Source organism: Melozone crissalis, unplaced genomic scaffold (assembly GCF_028551555.1).
Source record: "Melozone crissalis strain CALT ecotype California unplaced genomic scaffold, PUWL_Pcris_2 ptg000088l_1, whole genome shotgun sequence".
Classification (NCBI taxonomy): Eukaryota; Metazoa; Chordata; class Aves; order Passeriformes; family Passerellidae; genus Melozone; species Melozone crissalis.
Window position 1 is genome coordinate 840327 of NW_026535865.1, and position 9205 is coordinate 849531.

At 52.0% G+C, this 9205-nt stretch overlaps 1 pseudogene; it reads left to right on the top strand.

Moving 5' to 3' along the window:
• The first annotated feature begins 792 nt into the window (after positions 1–792).
• On the top strand, positions 793–2908 carry LOC128946868 (PHD finger protein 7-like; annotated as a pseudogene).
• Positions 2909–9205: the final 6297 nt, after the last annotated feature.

The following is a 9205-nucleotide window of genomic DNA, read 5'->3' on the forward strand; positions in this document are numbered from 1 at the left end:
GGCAAGGATTGTCCTTCTCGGACGGCCCGGCCAGCTATCCAGCACCGCTAGCAGCAGGGCAGCACTGTCCTGATCTCTGTGGCTCGGGACAGCGCCTGAGGCAAACGCCCTGTGCTGTGACAGCAGCCACACCTTGCGCTAGGACCTGGCATGGCTTATGGCTGCAGTCAGCAGAAAAAAGAGAGCACTATTTTTGCCAGCGCAGGGCCTGGCATTTGACCCTGCACTTGCTGCAGGAGTATCGGCCCTGCTTCAACCCTGAGCAAATGCTCGGACCCATCTCAGAAGCTCGGTGCCCGAGGGCGCCGCCACAAGTGGTTGCCAGGGACCTGAGGCCATGGCTGCCCCGATTTTGGGTACATGGTGCTGATGTCAGAGTGGCCATTGTGACCTGTGGGACCAAGGACACAAAAGGGAATGCTGGGCTCAGGCCGAGTGTCAGTGCAACCTGACAACGGGAGGAGAAGGTAGGGCAGGGACGTGGCTGCCCAGGGACCAGAGGGGCCCCACACCTTGGGGCTCTGGGCCTGTGCTGCAGGCTGACCTGCCTCTCCCTTCCCAGAATCAGCGGAGGAACAGCCAGAGGACACTGCGGTGTTCCTCAAGGCGACGACGGGAGGAGAAAGTGGACAGGAGCAGGGCTCATGCAGGCCTGAGCAGGGAGTAGAGCCTCGTGGCTCTGGGTCTGTTCTGCAAACTCCCCCCCCTCTTCTTTCTCCCATAGACAGAGAGGAACAGCACCTCGAAGTGACCACGTCCCTCGAGGAGATAGACTCAGCGTAGACAGCCGCCATGTCTTACAGCAAGCAGGAGGGCCCTGGTGCCAGGGAGCCAGGTGAGGGCAAAGCAGCCCTCTGACAGCCTGGCCCAGGGGCTCTTGTGGCAGCAGGCAGCGTGGGGATCAGAACAGAGGCAGGGGGAGGCAGGAGCTGCTCGGCCATGCTGGGGCTGGGAGCCTCCTTCCTGCCCAAGTGGGTCCCAGCTGGGCCAGGGGGCAGCTCCTGGGACAGCAGTGCCCACAATGGCCCCTGCTCTGCAAGGCCTCCAGCCCTGCCCATCAGCCAGGCAGGGACAGAGCAGCCTTGGGGCTGATGCTGCTGCAGGCTCAGAGCCCCACAGAGCTGCTCATGCCCGGTGCCATTGGCTCTGTCCCCTGCAGTCTGTATGCTGTGTCGCCATGCCGAGGCTGACCCGGACATGTGCAGTGACAAACTGCAGAAGGGTGGGCTCTGTGCCCACGTGTTCTGCATGGTGAGTGGCTCCGGGTGCTCCCTCCACCTTTGCAATGGGCAGCTCCTGCCGCCCTCTCCTCATCAGCTTCTCCCCTTGGCTGCAGTTCTTCACCACTCTACTATTTCAGCAAGAGATGGACCACGGGGGACTCATGTACCTTCTCCCTCGAGATCTCCTAATTGCAGTGCGGCGGGCGGCACAGAAGGTGAGAGCCTGACAAGAGCAGGGAGATTTGTGCCTGGCGAGGTTTGCCAGAGCTTAGCCCAGACAGCAGGAAAGAAAGGCCGGCCCAACAGTCAGGACAAAGTCTGGCTCCCAGCAGCTCTGGCACAGAGGCCCTGGCACAGCAGCCTCCCTCCTCCAGCTGGCGGCTCTGTGGGCTGGGAGCCGGCAGCGGCCACGTCCTGCGCCCTGCCCTTAGCCCTGGGGCTGCCCGGGGAGGCCTCGAGTCTGCTGCTGCTGCTGCTGATGGGGCTGCTTGGCTCTTTCCAGCTCTGCTGCATCTGCGGCCAGAGCGGGGCAACCATCATGTGCTGCATAGAGAACTGTGACAGATGGTTCCACCTGCCCTGTGCCAAGGAGGCCGGCTGTGTCAATCAATATATTAGCCCGTACAGGTACCACCTCTCCCCTTCTGGCCATCACTGGTGAAAGATCCAGCATTTCTCACTTTGCTCATCCCTTTGCCCCCAGATCCTTCTGCCCTGAGCACCGTCCAGAGCAGGAGGTGGAGGCCACTCCTGAGCCAGACACCGTTTGCCCCATCTGCATGGAGCCTGTGGAGGACAGAAAGACCTTCACAACATTGGTGTGCCCAACGTGCAAAAGGGCCTGGTTCCACAGGGACTGCATCCAGGTAGGAGCCCTCCCCTCAGCCCCGGGGCACAGCAGGTGCTCAGCAGCAGCAGCAGCAGGGCCTCGCTCACCCTGCCTGTGTTTGCCCTGCAGGGACAGGCCTTGCGTGCTGGTTTTTTATGCCTCATGTGCCCCCTGTGCAGAGACAGTGAGGCATTTCTTGTCGAAATGTTCATCTTGGGGATCCGAATCCCCATCAGGTTGGTGTCCTTCTGCCTGGCCCACCAGCCAGGAGGGTGCAAGTGCTGTGCTGTGCCAGGCCCTGCCCCAGGAGCCCTGGCCCTGCCCTGTCCCATGAGTCTGGGCTTCAGCTTCATGCCCAACTTGGAAAAGCGCTGGAGAAAGAGCTGGGACACCCTGGACCTCCATGAGGGAGAGCAGCAGAAATTCATCATCTCTTCCTTTCTCCATCAGAGAGCCAACATGGGAGGACAATGATGCCTTCGCAGATCTAGGAGTGAGGCACGGCCAGTGCAATGCCAGGGATTACCTTTACCCTGGAGGCAGGGAGGAGGCAGAGGAACAGGGGTAAGTTGGGAAGCTGCACCTGGGGCTCTGCAGGGAACCTGTCTCAGCAAGGGCTCAAAGCGGGAAGAACCAGAAGCGCTTGGCCAGACATCCACGTGCTGGTACACTTTGTTCTCAGTGCTATGAGCCTGTTTGCCTCCCCAGGCCCTGGGAATTGCTCCTGTGCTCCTCCTGTGCTGCTGAGGGCACCCACAGGCGCTGCTCTTGCCTGAGAAGCAGCACACACATATGGGAGTGTGACACCTGTCCTGGGCTCGGAACATGTATGAGTCAAAGTCCCCGGTGTCCCTAGGCTGGGGACAGTGCCCAGGCTGGGCTTGGCAGAGCACAGCATCCACTGCTGGAGGGCCGAGGGCACTGCTCTGGCCTGGCCTGGCCTGGGCCTGGGTGGTCTTTGACATTCCTGCTTGCCCTTACAGCCTCCAGGGATGAGACAGAGCTCAATGGCCCCAGGCCGGCCAGACAGTCAGGACTGCAATCTGCTCATGGCTGGTCAGAATCTGAGGCCATCAGCCCCAGCTCCCACAGCCCTGTGCCATTGGTGCTGGTTTCCCCACCTCCATCTCCAGAGACGGGCAGCCACAGCAGGCCCCACCACGCAGCATGGCAGCAGGTGCTGCCATCTTCCTCACTGGACACCAGCAGCATCAGCAGATCAAGGGCGCAGCACGTCCCCTGACCCTGAGGACAGGGTCCATTCCAGACGTGCTGGGCCCAGCCACAGGCGTAGCTCCTCTCACTGGCAAAGTCGCGCCCAGAGTCCACCTGTCTGGTCCAGGAGTCGCCGTGACAGGAGCAGTGGGACAGGGCCAAGGGCTGAGAGGCCCAAGCAAAGGGAGACACCATCACGGACATCCCCCAGATGCAGGTGCTCCCGCCAGCAAGGCTGGGCCCAGAGTCCACCTGTCCTCTCCAGGAGTTGCCATGACAGGAACAGAGGGACATGGCCAAGGACTGAGAGGCCCAGGCGAAGGGAGACATGGTCAGGGCCATCCCCCAGATGCAGGCGCTCCCACCAGCAAGGCTGGGCTCAGAGTACACCTGTCCACTCCAGGAGCTGCTGTGACAGGAGCAGTGGGACAGGGCCAAGGGCTGAGAGGGCCAGGCGAAGGGAGACACCGTCACGGACATCCCCCAGACGCAGGCGCTCCCGCCAGCAAGGCTGGGCCCAGAGTCCACCTGTCCACTCCAGGAGTCGCCGCAGCAGCAGCAGCAGGACAAGGCCAAGGGCTGAGAGGCCCAGGTGAAGGGACACATCATCGGGGACGCCCCCCAGACGCAGCCGCTCCCGCCAGCAGCGCCGGGCCTCGACTCAAACTGTGCGGTCCAGGAGTCACCAGGACAGGAGCAGGAGGACAGCAGCGAGTGCTGAGAGGCCCAGACGTAGGGGGACATGGTCGGGGACATCCCGCAGGAGCAGCCGCTCCCACCAGCGATGTCGGACCTCAACTGGGACCTCCAACAGCAGCACGTAGCGCCGTCATCTTTTCTTTCTAGGCCATGTGTTCCTTGCTGGAAGTGAAGGTGAGAACGGTCGGTGCAGGGACCCTGAGATGTGCAGCTCTGTGAGCAAACCATATTAGCTCTTGCTATTTCTACTGGCAGGAAGAAGTCTGGGCTAAATACCCTGATTTCTGTGTAACTGTGTATTCAGTGAAAAGTCACTTAAGAATGTGGCTAATTAAAAAGGACTCTAAAGGACTGCCTTTAGACTTCAACCTCAGATGTTTCCCCACTGCTTACCCTTGATAATGAACCACTCCTTAATGGGCTTGGATATGCTTAGGGGGACATTCAGAGCAAGGTGGCTCTTAGGGAAGCTGTGTCTGAAAAGGACGTTTGCTGTGTTGCTATCCTTGAACAATCTCATTTCAGTAAAGCCAAAAAAAGAAGAAAGAGAGAGAGACACTGCCTCAAGTGTCTGAAGACAACTTTTACAATATTGCTGCAGATTTCAAAGAGGTCTTTCGAAGAACAAACCAGAATAGATGGTATATTTCCTCCGTCTATTCTGGTTTGTTCTTTGAAAGACCTTCAAAGAACAAACCAGAATAGACTGAGGAAATACACTGGCACAAAGAGGATGCACAGGACTCTGTCCCAGATGACCATCTGGGACCTTTGCCTGAGAACGACGCAGCTCAGGAGACGAGTTCTTTCAAGTTTTCTTTCTTTGGAGGCACGGAGGAGTTGGGTATCAAAGAAGGTAACAGCAGAACCCTTCTAACAGTGCCATTGCTAAGGAAGAGCTTCTGGCAGGCACTGTAGGGCAATATGGTGTAAAGAAGGTCAGGATCCAGGGGATTTTCAGCAGCAGAAGTCAGTAATTAGGCAGAAGTATTTGGTCTTCATTTCTGCTTGCCAGGGCTGTGGTAGATTAATGAGAGGTACCTCATGCTTGCATCACAGGAATTCTGAAAGGCATGCTTTGAGAAGGCATTGGGGTTTTTGCTGAGTGGTGAAAAAGCTTGTTCTCATGCCCTGAATTCCTCAAACAGGGAAAAAGGTGACACACCAGTCATATCAAGTTTCATAGAACCCAACAAGGTTTTTAAGGAAATATGCGTTAATGTAGAGGGAGGAGCAAAGTCTGAGAGCTGACCCCAAGATCCATGAACATTCTGTTTGTTACTGAATTCTACTCTTGGACCTTTAGAAAAAGGAAAAGGAATGACACATGATCATTGGGGTGTCCTAACCTTAGATAAAATGAGGCCGTCTGAAATGAAGATGAAACAACATTAACTCGAGTCCCAGTCATGCAGGAGAGAAAAGAAATCCCGTGAAGTTATACAAAATATTAAAAAACCCAATGCAACAGCACAAAGCAATGAGCCCCCCCACACTTGTGCTGAACTGAGAAGGTATGGAGTGTCTTCTGAATGCAATGAGAAATGTTTAAGAATAGATAAGGGATCCCTGGAACAAAGTGGAAAATACTGTTGGAGAATGAAGGGAGAGCGACCATCCTCTAATGCATCGAACTCAATCTTTATTGATCAATCAATCACCTTATATAACAATAGTAACAAACTTCATGCATATTCTGTAATCTAATTTCATGATAGGCTAACAGAGAAAATTCTTAACCACTCCTCTTGTTTTAGAATACCTACAATTGTTTATTAAAAACAGAACCAGAGTTCCCAAAGCTTCTACATCGGTTCCCAGGGTGCCAGGCCTTCCCAGAGATGGTGTTCTGCTTGTTATGGGAAGACAGTCTGAGAACTTTATTGTTTATAAAGTGATGCCTGAGAGAGTCTAATTGTTTATACAAATCAGAAGGCTGAGAACTGCTTTACTTTTCCCTTATACTTTTCTCTCAATTGTATGTCTCATGGCCTTTTTCTTTAAGCCATTCTTGAACTAAACTCCCCACAAAATACTGGAGCAGAAATGTAGCTTAGAAAATCTGGCAGGGGCAGATTCTGTCCTTCCTAAATCTGTCTTCTCCACTGTTAAGTATTTCACTTGAAAGGAGGAATTTTTCCTGACCAGTAGAGGAATAATCTGGTTTTGGCTTTTTTTCTCCTTTGGTGCTGTCATTGCAGAGCGTTAGGCACTTGGGACAATAAAGCCAGTAAAAGCCACATGGCAAGAGGATCCACGTTTCCAGGAAAGCAGTTCTGAGGGTGACGATGAGCCTGAGATGTCAGAAATTGAACAGGACCAAGAAATGCAAGTTCCATTTCTTTTTGTTGTCTACTTGGCTGTAGTAGTTGGATGCTGTGGGAATATTAATAGCAGCACTCAGGGAATGGGAAACTGACATTGCACACCTCTGAGCAATGAAAGTCATCTTGGAAAACCATTCATGCTGCACAGAGTCAAAACTCCCAGCAGCCCATTTGATGTGAAGTTGAATATGGAAAGAAAGAGTAGAGCACAATAAATTAACTGGGTCATTTGGTTTGACCAACTCCAAACACAGTCAGTTTTCTCTTTAAAAGAGGGTTTTGTAAAATAAAAAGCTCTATTCTCTTCCTAGGCAATAAAGCTTTTCAATGTACGCCATTTCTCTGAAGCACTACAGGTTTTTAACTTGTGTTCATGGAATTTGAAAGTACAACTTAGGATGCTCAAATCCCTTCGTCCTTTTCTAGGTTTCTTTCTTTACCATGCACAGAAAGTGCTAGAGTTTTTTTTTCTTCTCCAAAGATGATGAATGCCTAAGAGGTATGACAGAATTTCTTCACCCTCTTTTATATTTTTTTCCTTTTAAACCCTTCCTGTAATTCAGTGAGGAAGAAAAAATGCTGCCTAGTTATCAAAGTTTTCTAGTCAAAATTTGCCACCCTCACTTTTGATCCAAGTTGTGGCAGAATCCCGTGAGAAAGTATGGGCAAAATAAAGGTCAAGCAGATTTCTGGCTTTCTTTTCTTTCAGACAATTACTGAATAGGAATCTGGAATTTTAGAGTTTACCAAAATCTTAATCACTTGACAGGTTACGTAGACATTTTGGATCCTTTCAGGTATTTAAATCATCTTTATCTTTTTCCTCTCTTTCTGGTGTTACCGTTAGAAATTATGACTGTTCTTGTGTCAAGGTTTCGGCCTGGCAAAGCCAGAGCCCCCATGAGTATACCTTCTCCCTGGTGTCTGCTGTGAGATGTGACTAGGAATAAGCAAAGCAGGCTCCAGCTTAAACATAAAGAAAAGTTTATTAACTAAACTACACAAACAATTACTAAACTACACACAAAAGAAAAAGAAAACACAAGGAAAATGAAAACCTCACAAAAATCACTCTCCTCCTCCTCCCCCCTAAATTCCCAATACAATACATCCTCCAAAATCACCAGTTCTGGGTCCAGCACCACCCTTTAGAATGCTCAAACTTTCAGTTCCTCAAGAGGAGAGGGAGTCCTTCCGTGTGTCGTGGTGGCCTTTTCTGTCCTTGTTCTGGTGCTCTCACCACCGAACAGGGATCAGGACTGCTTCCAGGGTTGTCTTTTTAAGGATGCTTTGTCCAGTTCCAGAAAAGCACAGTATCTCACCTTCTCACCTTTGGGACATCTGTCCCCGCCATATTTTATATATCCCCTGGGGCCGAGGGGTACCCACACTGAATCTTCTTTGGCTCTGGGACATTTCTCCCCCTGGACTCAGTCTCTGTATCACACAGAAACATGGCTCTGTCCATGGCTACACAAAAGAGTCCAGCATAAAATGCCACTCCATATTCTCCATCTTTCCAACATCTCTCACTCTCTCTCTCTCTGGTCCAGACCTTCAACACTCATCTAGGAAGGGTTAATGTTCTGTAAGGTTTTCATTGTCCAAAAAGGGTTAAAAACTCCTCCAGGCGGCTGGACTCCTGGCTGCACCCCCCCCATCTCCTCAGCCGGGCTGCCTGCTGCCAGCACATGTTTACTAAATTTCCAGATAACGGCCACAAACACAGCCTGCACTCTCTCTCACTCCATCTGTCTCCAAGGGCGGGGGGGGGGGGGGGATGGCTGCCTGATGTCTCTTGGGGCTCCTCCACCCTTCCATCCTCCAAGGCCTCCTCACCTCCCATCTCTGTCCAGGCCCAGGCCTACCACATGGCTGCCCCTCCCCCGCCCAGCAGCAGCGGCTGGATGGGGGAAGGGAGATCTGACCTCCGTCCCTCGAAGTCCCAAGAGAGCCTCCCAGGGCTGAAGCTCTGCTTTTAACCCCTGTGTGTTCTCGGAGGTGTGTCCAAAAACCCACTGGCTACACCAGGTGCCAATATCAAAATCCAAGCACCCATTGGTTTGACCACAGCATCCCAGAATTCCCACTTCTTCCTGGTCAAACCACCACATCTTGTCAGCCACATATGTCCCTGTGGTTCTTTGTCCTAACGAATCTGGGGCTTTCTCTTCAGAATCCAGTGAATTTTGTATTTAGAAACAAAGAAAACAACATCCAAAGGAAACATGCACAGTCCCCAAAACCTGCACAGGCCACCAAAAAAATTGCTGGCTAGATTTTGTAGAATAGATTCTTAAGCTTAAAGGATGTGCCTTCCATGAGACTGATTCAATAACTCTGCTGAAATGCACTGCTGTGTTCACACAGTTACCGGCCTGCAATCTTTCAGCCAGCCTGATTTACAGGGTGTGTTGAAATGGAGAGCTCAGGCCTCAGCAGGCCTCAGTTCTGGGGGAAGATGTGGGGTGCTGGTGCTGAGCTTCTAATGCAACAGCTGCAATTTCAGTGCAATTCAGATTGCAGCATGTTGAGGAAAAGTGTTGCTGCCTTTGATTGTTCTTAGCACACCAGGCTGCAGTAGGGAACATTTCTGCTGGAGCCAAGGTGTGGTGGGGGCAGGAGAACAGGAAGGATGTGAAGAATTGATTTCTGATTTTAGTGCTGTGGTGGTGAAGGTTGTTAGTAGCAGCAGCACAATCACAAGTGTTCAAGGCTATTAATTGGATGTTTCTTTTGTGCAGAGGGTCCACAGTTATTTTGTAGATTAGTAGAAGTCAGTGAAGAAAAAGAGGGTTAGGAAGACAGATGTAGATTATTGCTTGAGGTGAGTATGGAACATCTGTTCTCTGGTAAGTCTAGGTGAAAGCTGAGCATGGGGAGAGATTGCAGGTATGAATGTGCATGCAAAA